Source organism: Hemitrygon akajei, chromosome 18 (genome assembly GCF_048418815.1).
Source record: "Hemitrygon akajei chromosome 18, sHemAka1.3, whole genome shotgun sequence".
Taxonomy (NCBI): domain Eukaryota; kingdom Metazoa; phylum Chordata; class Chondrichthyes; order Myliobatiformes; family Dasyatidae; genus Hemitrygon; species Hemitrygon akajei.
The window spans coordinates 65,226,647-65,245,380 of record NC_133141.1 but is presented as its reverse complement, the minus strand read 5'-3'; the positions used below and the strand labels follow the sequence as shown (position 1 = coordinate 65,245,380).

At 41.5% G+C, this 18,734-nt stretch overlaps 1 protein-coding gene across 3 annotated transcripts in view; it reads left to right on the top strand.

The window, feature by feature from the left end:
* lasp1 (LIM and SH3 protein 1) overlaps positions 1-18,734 on the top strand; it is a 197,732-nt gene that overhangs the window by 23,864 nt on the left and 155,134 nt on the right. Inside the window, exon 1 of one of the 3 annotated variants that reach the window (XM_073071752.1) lies at positions 15,586-15,605. The exons of the other annotated variants lie outside the window; for them this stretch is intronic. The gene's annotated coding sequence lies outside the window, so the exon portion shown is untranslated. Of the gene's footprint in view, positions 1-15,585; positions 15,606-18,734 lie in introns of those variants that run through there. 3 annotated transcript variants of the gene reach the window in all.

The following is an 18,734-nucleotide window of genomic DNA, read 5'->3' as shown; positions in this document are numbered from 1 at the left end:
TCACAAATAGACTAGACTCCTCAATGACACACAGATAGAGCAAGTACCTTTTGTCAATGATCACCTAAAAAAAGATGTGAGATTTTGAATGTGTGCATGCAGATTTGCCACATAACAACATGGCATCTGCTTGAGTCAAACCTCAGTATTTTGCAAGGATGGCTAGATAAAGAAAGGTTTAGAAGGATATGGGCTAATGGTTAGCAAATGGGACTAGCTTAGGTAGTTTAAGGATATTAGCACAACCTATAAACCCACTTACAAGGACTATAATTCATATTCTCAGCATTATTTATCTATTTTTATATTTGCAGTTTGTCTTTTGTTCATAGGTTGCTTGTTAGTATTTTATTGTGTGTAGATTTTCATTGATTCTATTGTATTTTTATTACTGTGAATGCCTGCGAGAAAATAAATCTCAAGGTAGTATCTGGTGACATACATACTTTGATAATAAATTTACTTTGAAATTTAAACTTTGAAAATGAATGTCAAGGTAGTATATGTTAACATGTACTGTACGTATTTTGATAATACACTTATGATTGCTTAGCTTACGTAGGCACTTTGGTGGGTATGGACTAATTGGGCCATGCTGTATTGCTCTGACTCCAAGTGTATGCATACCCTTGTGGGATTTAAATTCCCACACAACTATGTACACTTCCTCCTAGCCTGACATTCCACATTTCCTAAGTCTCATTTTCTATGTAAACCTAGATATATCCCACTTCCCCACAATGTCGGTGTCTTCCAAAGAAAAGAAAAAATGACCACTTCCCCCAAACACAGGTGTAATAATTGGAAATATTCCATATGGATTGTTGTGGGATATTTGTCATTTAATGTCGTCATTAGTGGCAAAAGAAATGGCCTGTTGACTTTCACCCAATGATTCATTTGGTGAGGATCACTGACTATTTAGCCTTCAGTAAAGCTCTCATTTTTGGCGAGGACAATGGCAGTTCTGTTACCACTGATCTTGGTAACATAGAGATGTGAAGAAAGAATGCTTGCTCTTCTGATTGCCATGTGGGGAAAACCTGTCTACCTCCATTCAGTGGTACACCTGTACACCTGCTCATTAATGCAAATATCTAATCAGCCAAATCATGTGGCAGCTACTCAATGCATAAAAGCATGCAGACATGGTCAAGAGGTTCAGTTGTTGTTCAGCCCAAACATCAGAATGGAGAAGGAATGTGATCAAAGTAATTGACTGTGATTGATTGTTGGTGCCAGACAGGGTGGTTTGAGTATCTCAGAAACTGATCTCCAGGGATTTTCACAATTTACAGAGAATGGTGTGAAAAACAAAAAAACAAAAACACTAGAGAGCAGCAGTTCTGTGGGTGAAAATGATTTGCCCAGTAGATGAGGAGAAGCAGTGTGAATCCTAGTCTGTTGGATTTCAAGGTGGGTTGACTCAGCCACAAATCAATACTCTTCAGAGATTGTCTGCCTGGCATCAGTGGTTGCATAACCAGGACTTGTGACAGCACCAACTGCTCATACGACCGTCCACAACCTATTCCCATGGCTTCATGTGATCCTGATTGGCATCCACCACCTACTTCCATGGCTTCATATAATCTTGATTGTGGGGGGGTGTGCTAAGCAGATGCTACACTTTGCCCAAGGGTGACCTGCAGGGTAGCAGAGAGAAGGAATGCTGTACACCTCCTTTGGTAGAGATGTATCTCCATCCCACCCCCCTGTTACCCTATCTATAACCCTCATAATTTTGTATACCTCTATCAAATCTCTCCTCATTCTTCTCTCTAGGGAATAAAGCCCTAGCCTATTCATCCTTTCCCTATAACTCAGGTCCTCAAATCGCAGCAACATTTTTGTAAAATTTTCTCTGCAATCTTTCAACAGCATTGATATTGTTCCTGTAGGTATGTTATGAGAGCAATTTGTAGACTGCACTTGCTCTGCATTCAGCCATTGAAATATAATTCCAAAGCAGCGATTTTTAAAAGGGTGGGGAAATAGCATGGAGAACTACAGATGAAATTGTATATCTCTTAGAAGTATGCCTAACTTGAAGAAGCTTAAATCTTCTCTTCGGGAGTCTGGTGAGACCCTCTCTCACTGCTCCCCCTCTGTAATCTCTGCTGAGATCACCTGCCAGTTTGTACTCCTATCCTCTCCCCATCTTCTGACCCCCTTCTTTTGCTGATGGAGGGTACTGGTCTGAAACGTTGACTTTATTGATCTCCATGGATGTTGCCTGACCTGCTGAGTTCCTCCAGCACTGTGTTTGTTGTTCTGGAAATGCATGCTTTGTTTGTATGTATGTATGTATTTATTTATTTATTTGTGTTCTTGATTTGTATAATTTGTATTTAATTTAGGTTTTCCTTGTGAGTGTTGTGTATTTGATGCTATGTCTGATCCTGCTGCAAGTAGGTGTTTCCTTGCACCTGTGCACACATGCTCTTCTGTACAGGACAATAAACTCAAATTTGACTTTGGTAGGTTTCTGTTAAAAACCAAGCTTGAACAATATGGGGTAAAGACGATTCTTAGGAATGATTGACAGTTGTCACTGTGTCTGATGGTGACAGATTTCTGCAGTCCTTCTATGATGTGAACTCTGAAGAAACCTGTGCAGCAGAGTTTTTAAGGTGGAAAATCCATTGCACTGGGACATTTTCACTCTTCTGACCTTAGAAGTTCAGATCTAGTGGTATGAGTAGTCGTCACATCTTCCTTGGTTGCTGTGGATGACCATGACTTTGTCTGTGCTTTGGCCTGCCTTTCGTTCTTCACAAAGACTTCACCACCTTCCTGACTGTTGGATCTCACTGTAGGTCTCAACTGCTCAGTCCACTGGAGCTGATTTCACATGCTAAGGTGGGCATGTCGCTATTCCTCCGGGGTATGAGGCTTGTCGGCTTCCCTCACCTGGTTTAGTCTACGTGTGTGAAGCGGTGTGCCAGGATGTGGCTGAGTATTACAGAGTATATATGACATACACTCAGTAGCCACTTTATTAGGAACACCTACTTGTTAATATAAATATGTAATCAGCCAATCATGTGGCAGCAACTCAATGTATAAAAGCATATAGAAATAGAATGATTGTTGATGCCATATGGGGTAGTTTGATTATCTCAGAAACTGCCGATCTCCTGGAATTTTCACACACAACAGTCTCTAGGTTCACAGAGAATGTGAGGAAAAACAAAAAAAAATCCAGTGAATGGCAGTTCTATGAGCAAATTTGAAAGAGGTCAGAGGAGAATGGCCAGAATGGTTCAAGCTAACAGGAAGGTGACAGTAACTCAAATATAGTGGTGTACAGAACATCTTTAAGCGCACAACATATCGAACCTTGAAGTGTTTAGGCTGCAGCAGCAGAAGACCACAAGCATACACTCAGTGGCCAATTTTTTTAGGTACAGGAAGTACCTGATAAGTGGCCACTGAGTGTAATTTAATTGAACAGGTTGGAGGGGTATTCTTATATCTATAATTTATCTATCTTGGAACTATTAAACCAGCCATTGCCCAAAGACCAGTGGATATATTGAAATGCTGCAGATACTCTGAAGGTCAGGTAAAAGCTGAGTTAATATTTTAGTTTGATTACCATATGTCCATACGACGTAGGAGTAGAATTAAGCCTTTCTTCCACCATTCCATCACGGCTGATTTATTATCCCTCTCAACCACATTCTCCTTCCGTAGCCTATGACACCCTTACTAATAAGGAACCGATCACCTTCCACTTTAATTAAGCCTGGTCTCCTTGGCCATCTGGTGGCAATGCATTCCACCGATTCACCACCCTTTGGGTAAAGAAATTCCTCCTTATCTCTGTTTGAAAGGGACTTCCTTCTATTCAGAAATTGTGCCCTCTGGTTCCAGACTTCCTATCCCCACTATAGGAAACTTTCTCTCCGTTTCCACTCTTTCTAGGCCTTTCGATATTTGATAGATTTCAATAGGATTTCCCCCCTTCATTCTTCTAAACTCCAGTGAGAACAGGCCCAGAGCCAACAAAAGCTGCTTATACATTAACCCTTTCTTTCCTAGAATCATTCTCATGAACCTCTCCTGGGCCCTCTCTAACGCCAGCACATCTTTTCTTAGATAAGGGGCTCACAATACTCCAAGTGCAGCCTGACCAATGCCTTATAAAGCCTCAGCATTATATCCTTGCTTTTATATTCTAGTCTTCTCAAAATGAAATCAAGCATTGCATTTGCCTTCCTCACATCCAACTCTACCTGCAAATTAACCTGAACTGTCACTGTTATGAAACATGAGCTCTGTTTCTCCTACCACAGATGCTCCCTGACCTACGAATATCTCCAGCATTTTCAGATTTTATATCAAATTTCCAACATCTATAATATAACATCTGGCTTTTGGATCTCCATGAATACATCTTGTGTGCGCTAACGTGCCGGTGGTGATCTTGGCTTGCTTACAACTCTGATCCTTGTATAATTACAGAACCTGTGATTGTTTTCAATTATACAGCTCTCTGATGTTTGGTGTTCATTGAATCTGTCCGTCAGTCACTAGATCCCTAGAGGTATAATTTTCTTCTTCCTTGCAATTCAGATTTAATTTCAAGTTACTCAGAGTTAAAATATTTTTGAATTTATTTTAATGTATTTTTCCATTACAATCTTTCCCATCCCTTCAATAGGTTGCTATTTTTGCCATTTTGGAACTATGCTTGATAATTGATTGCATGGAGCAGTTTGAAGCAACTGATTAGGAGTACTCATTTACATCTTCAGCGGAACTTCCTGGTAGCCAAATGTAACTCCAATTCCCATACCTGCTCTGACATGTCGGTCCATGGCCTCCTCCTGTGCTAGGATGAGGCCATCCTCAGCGGAGGAGTAACACTTTGTATTCTGTCTCCAACCTGATGGCATGAATATCGATTTTCCCTTCCAGTTAAAAGAAATTTCCCTCCCTGTCCTGCTCCCAACTTCTTCTATTCTCCACTCTGGCCTCTTACCTCTCCTCACCTGCCTATTACCTCCCCTCAGTCCCCTCCTCCTTTCCTTTTTCCTGTGGTGCACTCTCCACTCCTGTCAGATTCCTTTCTTTCTCACCCTTTACCTTTCCTACCCACCTGTTTTTATCTATTACCTTCTACCTATCCTCCTTCCCATTCTCATTGAAACCTACCAAATATTGAAAGGCCTAGATAGAGTAGACGTGGAGAGGATGTTTCAATCAGTGGGAGAGCCTAGGATCCAGAGGGTGCAGCCTTGGAATAGAAGGATGTCTCTTAGAACAGAGATAAGGAGTAGTTTCTTTAGCCAGAGGGTGGTGAATCTGTGGAATTCATTGCCGCAGAAATCTGTGGAGGACAAGTCACTGGATGTATTTAAAGTGGAGGGTGATAGGTTATTGATTAGTCAGGGTATCAAAGATGGGGAGAAGGCAGGAGAATGGGGTTGAGAGGGATAATAAATCAGCCATAATGGAATGGTAGAGCAGGGTTGATGGGCTGAATAGTCTAATTCTGTTCTGATGTCTTATGGTCTTGTATGCTTTGCAGAAAGACATTTAGGAACAAGTTGGGCTTCTGATTACAGTGTAGTAGTTTTCTGGTCCCTGGAAATGAGAGTAGGTCTTTCCAGATCTGTTCAATTCTTGGAGTCAGAGGTGCACAGCACAGGAGCAGCACCCTCAGTCCGTCCTGCCCATGCAGATCTTTTTGCCCATCTATGCCAGTCCCATTTGCTTGCCTTAGCGCAATGTGTTTATATACCCTGCCTATTTAATTGACTGTTTAAATGTTTCTTTAACATTTAACATACTGTAGTGATTTGTATGCGATTTCACTAGCTCCACTATCAATGACTGTGAATATCAGCCACTCATTATAAAAACAAAATAAAGTTACTGGTCGGAGTTCAGAGTTCAAAGGTGGATATACCACCACAGCATCTGCAGAATTTAAATTTCAAAATTTGCCCTTTAACTTTTGAAATTTAAATTCTGCAGATGCTGTGGTGGGATACCCACCTTTGAACTCTGAACTCCGACCAGTAACTTTATTGCTATGCAACTACTCCATTTGGAAGTATGTTCTGAAAAGTGCATGTGTGTGAGCTTGCACATGTGAGAGAGGAACTGAGAAATGCTTACACTCAGTAGCTACTTAAGAGGCCATGGAGTATATGTCTGTGGTGTTCTTCTGCTGTAGCCCATCCACTTCAAGGTTCGATGTGATGTGCATTCAGAGATGATCTGCAACACACCACTGTTGTAACACGTGGTTATTTGAGTTACTGTCACCTTCCTGTCAGCTTGAACCATTCTGGCCATTCTCCTCTGACCTCTCTCATTAACAAGGCATTTTCACCCACAGAACTGCTGCTCACTGGATGCTTATTATTTTTCTCATCATTTTCTGTAAACTTTAGAGACTATTCTGTGTGATAATCCCAGATCAGCAGTTTTTGAGATATGCAAGCCTGGCACCAACAATCATTCCAGGGTCAAAGTCACTTAGATCACATTTCTTCCCTATGCTGATGTTTGCTGTGAATAACAACTGAGCTTCTTGACCATGTTTTCCTGCCTTTATGCTCTGAGTTGCTGTCACATGATTGGCTGATTAGTTATTTGCATTAACGAGCTGGTGTACCTAACAAAATGGCCACTGGGTGTATTTTGACATGCTGTTGAATTTTCCCAGAATAACTCATTTGACATCCTGGATGACTACTGACACAAAAGGCAGATAAATGGATTTTTTTTTTTTTGGTTAATTCTGAATTATACTAGCTCTGTCCAATTGAGGTTTCTTTTGCACCTTATCTAGAAAGGAAATGCAATTTAACCACAGCAGTGATATCTATTTCCTGTTCAAGAATTTGTCCATTATCAGACTTTGCAGATAGAGGTATAATTTTAGAATAAAGAATGGTTGAATGATATTTTTATTTTTCTTTGTCCTAATGGAACTCACATTTAGACTGATGCTCTTGACACTGCATCTAAAGGTCATGTCTTGGAAAAGGTCCCTGTTTGATGCCCTCTTTTGAGTTAGCTGCTGCTAAGGGGATGTTTGTACAATAATTAACTTGTAGCCACATCAGTCATCTTCATAACTTCCTGAAAAAAAACTTGATCAAGTTTGTAAAATAGAGTAGTACAAGTTTTTCCAAATCTTCTTCAATAATTTCCCTACCACTGATGTACAGCTCACTAGCCTACAAGTTCATAAGAAATGAAATTCACTATTTTCCAGTCTTCTGGCTAAAGAGGATGCAATGATGTGACAAGGACCCAGCATTCTGCTCTCTCGCTTCATTCAGCATCCAAGTATAGATTCCATCAGGCCCTGGTGTCCACCTAAATGTGTTTTTTAAGATGCCTGACATCACTGGCTCTTTAATATCAACAACCCCCTTCTTCATCTCGCCATCACCCATGTCGTCAGTGAATAATAATACAAAGTACTCATTAAGGAGCCTGACTAATTCCCCTGACTTATTTCTTCCTCCCTTAGAGTGGACCTACCATTTCCCTAGCTTTCCTCTTGCCCCTAAAGCAAGATTAACTATATTTATCACATGTACATTGAAACATACAGTGAAATTTGTTGTTTGACACCACTAATCTACCCAGTTCTGTGATTGTGCTGGGGGTAGCCTGTGTGTGTTGTCATGCCCACAGTTTGCTTGCCCTCGCCCATACATCTTTGGAATGTGTGAGGGAATCAGAGCCAGCGGAGGAAACCTATGTGGACATGGAGAGAACATGCAAACTTCTTCCAGCCAGCAGCGGCAATTGAACCCCGATCAGTGATCACTGGTGCTGCGCCAACTGCTGTGCTACTGTGCCTCTCTGATGTGTTTCAAATTTCTTGTTTCTCCTCAATCGAGCTTACCAAGGATATCAGTTCCATTCTAATAGTTTTGTAGTCTTCACCCTTGTTGCTGCCTTTAAACCTTCAAACCCCTTGGATCCAATTGGCAACAAGGTGTATGTATGTCCTCTAGAGCAAGGGTCTTGGATCGGTGAGTTGTTATTACTGAGAAAGAGTCAAAGGCGTACCAAAAGGAAGCTAAATAATGTTTCCAGAAATAACAAGCCCAACCTGCTATAATGAATCCTTAATGAGCTTCTGGAAGCAACGATAAGAGGCTCACTTTCAGGGACTCTGCCTTTGTTCTGTATGGTTTTTCATGGATTCTGTAATATTTCTTTATTTCCTTTCTGGCACAAGAAAGTGAATCTCAGGGTTGTATATGGTATACATACATCGATAATAAATTTACCTTGAGCTTTTGAGATGTACATCTGGAGATGATGACAGTTTGTTGGTCAGTGTAGGCACAATGGGCTGAAGGTGCTGTTTCCTCGTTGCCAGGCAGTGTACTCTAACCTCTATACTACTATGTTGCCCTTCCCCATAACCCTTAACTCCCTTGTCAATCAAGAACCTATCAATCTCTGCCTTAAATACACAATGTGACTTGGCCTCTACAACCATCTAGCAACAAATTCAACAGATACACCATCCTCCAGCTGAAGAAATTCCTCATCTCGGGACGTCACCTTTATTTTGAGGCTATGTCTTCAGATTCTAAACATCCCCTCCTTACCAGTGGTAACATCCTCTCCACGTCCACTCAATCCAGGCCTTTCAAGGCTGCGTACTTAGCCTTCTGCTCTACTCACTTTAGACTTAGACTTTGAGGCTAAGCACAGTTCCAAAGCCATATTTGAGTTTGCTGACAACACCACTGTTGTTGGCTGAATCAAAAGTGGTGACAAATCAGTATATATAGCAGGCAGCTTAAAAATCTGGCTGAGTGGTGCCACAACACAACCTCACTGAAAGTCAGCATGGCCAAGGAGCTGATTATTGACTATTACAGGGGGAGGAAACCAGAGGTCCAAGAGCCAGTCCTCATCGGAGGATCAACTTTAAATTCCTCAGTGTTATCTCGGAGAACCTGTCCTGGGCCAAGCATGCAAGTGCAATTACGAAGAAAGCATGTACTTTGTTTTTTATAGTTTTTGTATTTGCACAGTATGTTGTCTTTTGCACATTGGTTGTTTGTCTGACTTGTGAGTGTTTTTTTTCCATTAATTCTATTGTGTTTCTTTGTATTTACTGTGAGGTTAGGCCTAATGTGACTCCAGACCCACCTAACTATCAGTTCTGGGTTTGCATTCTAAACCCTTTCCAGAGATTGGCTGTATTCTGTGAATGAATAAGGAAACATTGTGCTCTACACGATTTTCTTCACAGCTTGTTGCCAGGACAAGGACCTTAGCTATAGGGAAAGATTTGAATAGGTTAGGACTTTATTCCCTGGAGCGTAGGAGAATGAGACGAGATTTGATGGAGGTTTACAAAATTATGAGGGGTATTGATAGAGTAAATGCAAGCAGGCTTTTTCCATTGAGGTTGGATGAGACTACAACTAGAGGTTGTAGGTTAAAGGTGAAATGTTTAAGGGAAACATGAGGGAGAACTTCTTCAATTGGAGGATAGTGAGAGTCTGGAATGAGCTGCCAGGAGAAGTGCTAGAAGTGGGTTTGATTTCAACATTTAAAAGAATTTTGGATAATTACATGTATGGGAGGGGTAGGGAAGGTTATGGTCCTGGTGTAGGTTGATGGGACTAGACAGAATAATAGTTTGGCATGGACAGGATGAGCCGATGGGTCTGTTTCTGTGTTGTAGAGTTCTATGACTGTATCTCAGTTTATCTGTTCTCTACCTCCCACCACCCTCTTCATCCTCCTCAGATGCATCCATGCAAAATACTTCATGCACCCCATGTGGAGAAGGATGTTGCGTTAATTGTTAGGGTCCAACTGGAAAGGAATTTTCTTGTTCTGTTGTAATATTGTTCTTGGCAGACATATGAGGCTCTGAGCACGGGATGCGTACTCTTGGCCCTGTTAATAACTTCGGATGCTTATTGCTGCGGCCAACTAGGATGTTCTCACTTTAATGCCAAGTGTTCATTTTATTCAGCACATGATGTGTTTGGCTGTCTTCCCTGAGGGGGAGGAGATGATGCTGGAAGAAGCTGATACTTTTTTTTCCTCTCTGAGAGCCTTCAACCTTTTTGTTTTCTTACATCTCTGGGTCTTTGGGCCTTTGTTTATTCCACCTCTTCCTGCCAAAGTTAAATTTACATAATAATAATAACTTATAGAGCTCTTTTCATACAGATGTCATTCATCGTGCTTTACAATAGGATGCAGTACAAATATGAAAATAAAATAACAAAATAAAAATAAACGAGCATAAAAAGACAAAAAGATGTTAGTTAAAAACATTAAATAAGTCAATTTTCAGCCACTTGAAAGTGTCAGCTGAGCCTGCATCCGTTATAGTTTTAGGTATTGAATTCCACTGTTTAGGAGCATAGTTGGGAGATTGTTTAAATTTTAGAGACCGGTGAAAGAAGACATGAGAGCTCGAGCAGGATTATAAAACTATTCTGCGACGTACTCCAGTCCATACCATTAAGAGCTTTAAAAACCAGCAAAAGGACTTTAAATTCAATTCTAAAAGATACATGTAGCCAATGCAGAGTAGTTAAGTCAGGAGTAGTATGTTACCTCATCCTGGGTTTGGTTAAAAGTCTAGCAGTGGCTGTAGTGTGTTTAATATTTCAGTGATATTTGAATAATATTGTAAATACATCAATTTATTGTTGTTCGTTCAAATAATGCATTGCAGGTTATGTGTAAAAGTACATAGATGGCATGTGTCATCACACCACCATGTGATACATGTGTGCCTTGCTTAAAGTAATTTTTACAAGTCTCATACTGAATGAGTTGAAGTTTAGCAAAAGATTGCTTTGGAAGACCAGTTAAAAATTGCGATGCAGTAATCCAATCTATTCGATATAAAAGCATGAATTAGTTTTACAGCTCCAGTACATGACGGAAATGGACATACCTTTGCAATATTTGTTAAGTGTAGAAATGCTGCTTTGGTTACTTTCTTCATGTGGGATTAAAAATTCAAATCTGAGTTAAGGATAATACCCAGGCTTGTTACTTCTGATTTTACAAGGGGGACCAAGTTCCCAGGTTTATCAAGAAGTATACTGTATCTGTTTTGGCTTTGGGACCAACTAAAAGTATTTCAGTTTTATCTTCATTTCTTGTTAGGAAATTATTGCTCATTCATTTGTTTATTGCAGCCATACCAGAAGGCGGAGAAGATAGGGTGTTATCATCAGGCTGGATCAGTACATAGGATATTACAGAACAGAAATGGGGTCCTTTTTGGTTCACCTCATCCATGCCCATCTTCGGTCATCCGATTTGCCTATGTTAGACCTCTATACCTCTTCACCTTTCCAATCCATGTACCCCTGGTTTCACAAATCGATGAGACCGGATTTTGAAGCCTAGTTTTGGGGAGCCTGTCATTGGAGAGCCTGGAGTTTGAGGCCTAATGTTTGGTGATAGGCATTTTCTGGGATCAATGCCAAGGACTGAGACCTGGGATTCAAATCGGATGTCTAGATATTGAGACTTATTGGCCGGAGCCAAGTTTGTGAATTTGAGTCCATTAGGGAGGTTGAAGCCTAATGTCTGCAGGTCTGAATCCGTGTCTACTGGAGACTGGAAGCCTGTCCTGGTGACACTTATGAGTTGCCCCTGGTACATGGTTGTTAACACAAATGACATATTTCACTGTATGTTTTGATGTTCACGTGACAAAATAGAACATAAATCCTGAATAAGCACTGCAGTTGTATCTGTCTCTACCACCTTCTCTGGCAGCTCTTCCACATAACCACTGCTTTCTGTGGAAAAACTTGCCTCTTCAGATCTCTTTTAAATCTCTCCCTTCTCACCTCAGTCCTTTACACACCCTTGTTCTAAACTCTCCTGTCCTGGGGAAAATGACTCTGACGACCTATACCCCTCATAATTTTATAAACCTCGATCAGGCTGCCCCTCAACCTCCTATGTTCCAGAGAGAATAGCCTCAGCCTATCTGACCTCTTCAGTATAGCCTTTATTTCAGGCAATATCTTAAGTCCACTGAGGGGTCTTCACTCAAATTGTCATTTCTACATTTCCCTCCACAAAAGCTACCTGTCCTGTTGAGTTTCTCCAGCATTATGTGTGTAGTTTGCTTAAAATCTTACTTAATCTTTTCTGCACTCTATCAGTAAGCAAAGTGGTGACCTTTATAATTTTATTTTTTTTAAAATGTTGATGACTTCTTTTGGATCCAAGATGTTTTCCATTTCAGAATTTCTCTCTATCTTTAATCAAATATCACCCTTCAGCTGCTGGCAGTGATCTAACAGTCTGTGAGTATAGACCCAGAAATGTAAGGGGTCTCTGTTCGCTGGCAAGGAATGAAGGCCATTGACTAGGTGCTGTCAGGCAAGTGAATCACCAGATTAATATTTAAGCAGTACTGCATTTCAGATTCAGATTCATTTATATATCACATGTACATCAAAACATACAGAGAAATGTGTTCAAGCAACACACACAAAATGCTGGAGGAATTCAACAGGCCAGACAGCATCTATGGAAAAGGGTAAACAGTCGACATTTTGGGCCAATACCCTTCATGAGGACTGGAAAAAAAGATGAGGTTAGAGCAAGGAGGTGGGGGGAGGGAGGAAGAAGTACAAAGTGGTAGGTGATGGGTGGATCCAGGAGAGGAGGAGGGATGAAGTAAAGAGCTGGGAGGTCGATTGGTGAAAGTGATAAAGGACTGTAGAAGGGGGAATCTGATAGGAGAGGACAGAAGACTATGGATGAAAGAAGGGAGAGGAGCACCAGAGGGAGGTAAGGAGATAAGGTGAGAGAGGGAAATGGGAATGGGGAAGCGGTGAACAATGATTGAAATTTGAGAAATCTATGTTCGTGTCATCATTTTGGAGGCTATCCACACGGAGTATAAGGTGTTGTTCCTCCAACCTGAGTGTGGCCTTATCGCAGCGATAGAAGAGGCCATGGACTGACGTGGGAATGGAAATGTGAAATGGAATTAAAATGGGTGTCCATTGGGAGATCCCACTTTTTCTGGCAGACGGAGCATAGGTGCTTGGTGAAGCAGTCTTCCAATCTACGGTGGGTCTCACCAATAGACAGGAGGCCACATCGGGAGCACCGGATACAGTATATGACCCCAACAGACTCACAGGTGAAGTCGCCTCACCTAGAAGGACTGTTTAGGGTCCTGAATGGTAGTGAGAGAGGTAGTATAGGGGCAGGTGTAGCACTTGTTCCACTTGTAAGGATAAGTACCAGGAGGGAGGGGCGAATGGACAAGGGATTTGCAAAGGGAGCAATCCCTGCAGAAAGCAGAAAATGAGGGGGAGGGAAAGATGTGCTTGGTGTTGGGATCTGGTTGGAGATGGTGGAAGTTTCGGAGAATTATATGTTGGACCCGGAGGCTGATGGGGTGGTAGGTGAGGACAAGAGGAACCCTATCCCTGGTGGAGTGGTGGGAGGATGGGGTGAGGGCAGGTGTGCGTGAAATGGAAGAGATGTGGTTGACGCAGCGTTGATGGTGGAGGAAGGGAAGTCCCTTTCTTTGAAGAAGGGGGACATCTCCTTCGTTCTGGAATGGAAAGCCCCTTCCTGAAAGAAATGTGTTGTTTGCATCAATGACTAACACATCCAAGGAAGGGCAGGGGCCAGTCCACAAGTATTGCCACCCATTCTGTCTCAACTATAACATGTCCACAATGTTCAGTAGAACAATACGAGCAGTAGCAAAACAACAACTGCAAAATATGCCTCTTCCCTCATCCACTCACACACACAAGCCTTCAACCCTAGGACAGACTGCCTCCGGGCCTCCACTCCTTGGCCTCAGACTCTCTGAGTCATAGGCATCGAGCCTCCAATCTCCATTACCTGTGCTAGGCTTGCAGACGTTGGGCCTCTGACCTCCAGAGAAACTGACGCAGGGTCTTGCAAAGTGTCATGAGAAAATTGAGGAAGGCAGTATATCAATGCAAATCATTTTCTCTCTCTCTCTCTCTCTCTCTCTCTCTCTCTCTCTCTCACTCCTCTTCTCCTTGAGCCTCTGGTGCGAACGATTTCAGCGTGGTGAACGCTGTACCTCGCACCAAATCCTGTGTCCTGAGTGTGACAGCCCAAATTAGAAGTAGTCTGTGAGCAGAAACTGTGTTTGGCTCTGGTTCTGTAGAAAGTCTCCAGCACTGAGAAGTGAAAGATGATTGTGTGTGAGTTCTTCTGATATTCAGTAGCAGCTGCATGTCAGCTAAAAGGAGCTTGAGAGAGCGAGATATTGGCCCAATAGCAAGGAAGACCAGGCTAACTGGAGACTAGGTTCTGCTGTATTGCAGTGGTGCATGTATGCCTGGGATAGTTTAAAGTTCAAAGTAAATTTCTTATCAAAGTGTGTTTATGTCACCATATACTACCTTGAGATTCATTTCTGAAGGGATTCACAGGAAAATACAGAAATACAGTAGATTTTATGAAAAACTATAAGTAACTAAAAGTGACAAGCAAACAATGTGCAAAAGAAAATAAATTGTGTACATAATAAAATAGGTAAATAAATATCCTGAGAACGTGAGTTGTAGAGTCCATGGAAGTCAGTTCAGCATTGACATGAGAGGTTCTGTACTAATTCAGGAGGCTTGTGGCCTGTTATTGGATTTTACTTGATAAGATTTTTGTGAATTGAGTTGGTTTATAAATTCAAATTATATGGATTTGGAGTTGTTATCTGATAGAGTACGCTTTTGTATACTGGCAGGGACAATTTGACATATCTATATATTTTCTATAATCAAAGTGAATCATAAACTACATGCAGTGGCCACTTTATTAGGTACACCTATGTACTTGCTCATTTAGATATTTGCATTATCAGCCATTCATGTGGCAGCATGTCAATGCATAAAAGCATGCAAACGTGGTCAAGAGGTTCAGTTATTGTTCAGGCAAAACATCAGTATGGGAAAGGAATGTGATCTATGTGATTTTGACCATGGAATGATTGTTGGTGTCCGAGTATCTCAGAAACTGCTGATCTCCTGGGATTTTCACACACAACAGTTTCTAGAGATTACAGAGAATGATGCAGAAAGCAAAAAAAAAAATCCAGTGAGTGGCAGTTCTATGGGTGAAAATACCTTGATAATGAGATAGGTCGGAGGAGAATGGACACACTGGTTCAAGCTTACAGGAAGGTAAAATTAACTCAAATAATCACGCGTTACAAGAGTGGTGTGCAGTACAGCATCTCTGAATATACAACATGTGGAAATGGATGGGCTACAGCATCAGAAGACCATGAACAGACCTAATAAAGTGGTTGTTGAGTGCATTAATGGTTACCCGGTTTATCTTTCATTAACTACAAAATAAACCACTTTGCCAGTTGATATTTGACATTGTGTTGTGATATCATTAATATTTAACATAGTTCACAATGGACATTGATCAGCATGCATAACATGTTTACGTAAAAAGGGGTGACTTTATTATGGTAATAATATTTCATTTCACAAATAGATCCAAGGCAATAATGACATGCTCTTAATCCTCTGGGGCACAGGATCTAAATGCAGAAGAGTGTGGTGGCACAGAACCCAGGGGATGTGGACTAAACTTGTGTAAGTGGGATTAGTTTAGATGGGGAATCTTGATCAGCATGAAGCAGTGGGCTGAAAGGCTGTGACCAACAACTTCAGCTTTACTAGAAGTAATATTATGAATCATGTAGTAAATGGGATTCCTGCACTCGGGGTCCAGTTATTGTTCTAAATCTCTGATGGAAAGATCTATATGCCACAATTTCTGTCTGTATAAAGGCAATGTGACCTTTGATGATTGTGTGAAATGCAACTTGTATAGTGCAAGCAATAACAATGAATAGGCTATCAACTAAATAGTGTTGAGAGTTTTGAGTTCCTTGGTGTGAACACCACCCGTGTCACCCTAGTGTAACCATGCTGATGTCATGGTCAAAAAGCTCACCAATGCCTCTGCTTCCTCAGGAGGCTAAAGAAATTTGGCATTTCTCCGTCAACTCTTAACAATTTTTATTGGTACGTTGTAGAAAGCATTTTCAAAATTCTCAGGAACTCATCAGGCCAGGCGGCATCTACTGGAAAAGAGTAAACAGTCTCAACATTTTGCACTGAGACACCTTCATCTGGACAAAAGGGAAGAAGTCAGAGTAAGAATGTGGTGGGAGGGGAGGAAGTAAACAAGTGTGAAGTTGATAGGTAAAAGAGATAAAGGGCTGGAGAACAGGAATCTGATAGGAGAGGACAGAAGGCCATGGAAGAAGGGGAAGAGGGAAGAGCACCAGAGGGAGGCAGACAAGGAGATGAGAGAGAGGGGGGAATAAGGAATGGTGAAGTTTGAGAAATCAGTGTTCATGCCATCAGGTTGGAGGCTACCTAGATGGAATATAAGGTCTTGTTCCTGCAACCTGAGTGTGGCCTCATCACGACAGTAGAGGAGGCCATGGGCAGACATGTTGGAGATGTGAATAGGAAGTAGAATTGAAATGGGTGGCCACCAGGGGACCCTGCTTTTTCTGGTGGATGGAGTGAACGTGCATTGCATCTCATTGATATACAGGAGCACTGGGTAGATGCTGCCTGGCCTGCTGAGTTTCTCCAGCATTTTGTGTGTGTTGCTTTGGATTTACAGCATCTGTAGATTTTCTTGTGTTCATAGTAAGTATTCTGTCTGGGTGCATAATGACTTGGTATGGCAACTGCTTTGCATGTGACCGCAGGTCAGCACATCACAGGAACCAGCCTCCCCTCTATAGACTCTGTCCATACTTGTCACTGCCTCAGTAAAGCAGTCGACATAATCAAAAATCCCATGCACCATGCACGTTCTCCCCTCTCCCACTGGGCCTGAAAGCACGTACCACTAAGCCCAAGGACAGCTTCTATCTCACTGTGAGTGAACTCCTAAATGGATCTCCTGTACTCTTGGCCTCACAATCTACCTCGTTATGATCTTGCACTTTATCATTTACCTTCACTGAACACTTTTTGGTAGCTTTTTGCACTTTATTCTGCATTGTTATTGTTTTACCTTATTCGAGCTCAATGCGCTGTGTAATGGTTTGATTTGTATAAACATTATACAAGATGAGCTTTTTGCTGTATCTTGGAACATGACAATAATCAACATCAGCTTGTCACATTTTAGTTTGACTGTGGCCCACAGTACTTAGCAAGTACTTTTTACTGTTTTTGGAAGTTGTTCTGTAAATGTGTGTTTAGCTAAGATGTGTTCTTTTAGAGTTAGATCAAATAGTATGGGGGAGGTTAACGTGGCGCATAAACAGTGGCATGGGTCCAGTTGTATTATAGAGCATGCCTCTGTGTTGTAATTCTATACGGCAATTGTGAAATGCTGTTTAGTGACTTTCCTTGGCCAGACACCAGTGACAAAAGTAGGAGTACTCTGGCCACAGCCTGAGTGATTTCTTGAGGCAACTGGTCAGTGCTAAACTCTTCCTCCTGCCTCACACCACTCCTGGCTAACTCTTGTAGTAATGTGATTTCTGTGTTGCCTGGTTATCTGTGCCTTGTCAACCACAGGTGAAGGCTATGGATAGTGTGTGCATATGCAAAATTTGCATATCCATATGTCTATATGCAATTCACAGCCAGTCTGTATACAGGTTTCCCCCACTATCTGAAGGCAGAGCATTCCTATGAAACCGTTTGTAAGCCAAAATGTCATAAAGCAAAGAAGCAATTACTATTAATTTATATGGGAAAATTTTTGAGCGTTCCCAGACCAAAAAAAAACCTACCAAATCAAACCAAATAACACATAAAACCTAAACTAACACGAACATATACCGTAGATTCCGGACTACAGAGCGCACCTGATTAAAAGCCGCTGGCTCTAATTTTAGAAATAAAATCAATTTTTTAATTGTAAAGGCCGCACCGGATTTTAGGCCGCACCGGATTTTAGGCCGCACCGGATTTTCGGCCGCAGGTGTCCCACGTTGTAATATGAGATATTTACACAGAAAGATATTACACGTGAGGATTTTTTAACTTTTAATTAAATCCATATGGTAACAAAAACAAATACATATTGCAAATGCTTTTTTTCGAACCGTGCCCGTAACGCGGCTACTTTTAAATACGTTGCGTATACTTCTTTACTGAACAACATTCCAATATCTCCTAACGACTGGTAAAAAATATATATACTACAGCCTACCAGGAAAAGTTATTGATCACCTTTAACTTAAAAGCAGCGTTCGCTCAGATCCAAAGCCGCTCGCCTAATGCGCTCCCCCCCTCCTTTCCGTTTATCGCAAACGGCATTTAAAAGCAGCGTTCGCTCAGATCCAAAGCCGCTCGCGTAATGCGCTCCCCCCCCTCCTTTCCGTTTATCGCAAACGGCATTTAAAAGCAGCGTTCGCTCAGATCCAAAGCCGCTCGCGTAATGCGCTCCCCCCCTCCTTTCCGTTTATCGCAAACCGGCATTTTCCCACAAGACACCGCGAAACCGGTGATGTAGTACAGAAAACAAATATACCGGTAGTTAAAACTCTTCTAACTTTAACTAGAAAATGAATTACTAAGCGAAAATATTATAAACTAAGTATGCCATAAGGCAGCACAATGCTTCGAGTGTTTTCCATGTTGATGAGGGTGAGTACAAATGACTGATTTACAATAATTTAATTGTGAAAGTGCGCTTGATTTATCGTACAATTTCATTGGACCTCTGTGAACTACTCATCA